Here is a 1,190-nt window from a genome sequence, read left to right on the forward strand (position 1 = left end):
ATTCTAAATTTAACAGGGAGCCAATGCAGAGAAGCTAGAACAGGAGAGATGTGATCTCTTTTCCTAGTTCCTGTCAGTACTCGTGCTGCAGCGTTTTGAATTATAATATTATAATAATAAAATACATTACAGAAGGCAATATTTCTTTATTTCATTCATTATTCTATCATTTATTTCATTAATTATTTGATCATTTATCAATTATCTCATTATTTCATTATGTATTTATTATTTATTTTATTATTTCATATTTTATTTGATCATTTATTTTATTATTTATTTCATTATTATTATTATTTTTTGGTCTTTTATTGCCTTTATTGTATATTGACAGCCGAAGATTGACAGGAAAAGGGGGCAGAGAGAGGGGATAACATGCAGCAAAGGGCCGCAGGTCGGATTTGAACCCGGGCCACTGCAGCAACTCCGTACATGGGTCGCCAGCTCTACCGACTTTATTATTTCATTATTTATTTCATTTATTTTGTTACTTCATTATTTATTTTATTATTTCATTCATTATTATTTATTTTATTTCATTATTTTTTTCTTTCATTATTTATTATTTCATTCATTATTATTTATTTTATTATTTCATTATTTACTTTATTATTTAATTCATTATTTATTTCATCATTTATTATATTATTTCATTATTTCTTTTATCATAACACCATTCGCTAACGTTAGCTTAGCTTAGACAACTTCAGCAAACATCCAGCTAGCTATAAAGCTAAATGCTAACAGAGCTAGCTAGCTGTTAGTCCCAGTTTCATTATATTGATCAGTTTTATTGATCTTACCTGCATGTGTTTTACACGGCTCGTGAGGACAAAACGTGTTCTCGCAAGAGTTTGTAACAAACAGCGACATCTGGCGGGAAACAACAGCCAGCAGACATTTTCTTCTTCAGCGGTCCGGTCTGCTTATGGTCCGTTGTAACTGGAAACCTCGCGCTCATAATCGGAACCTTTCAACTGACACACTGACCGCGGACCACCGGTCATCTTCACAATAATGGTAATGGACCTGTACCTGTACAGCGCCTTTCTGGTCTTCCGACCACTCGAAGCGTTCTTACACTGCAGACACATTCACCCTTTCACACACATTCACTCAGTGATTGCAAAGCCCATCGAACAGAAACTAATGCATTCACTCACCGACAGCATCAGGAGCAATTCAGGGTT

Source organism: Morone saxatilis, unplaced genomic scaffold (assembly GCF_004916995.1).
Source record: "Morone saxatilis isolate NCDOM2014 unplaced genomic scaffold, NCSU_SB_2.0 Contig9, whole genome shotgun sequence".
NCBI classification, from domain to species: domain Eukaryota; kingdom Metazoa; phylum Chordata; class Actinopteri; family Moronidae; genus Morone; species Morone saxatilis.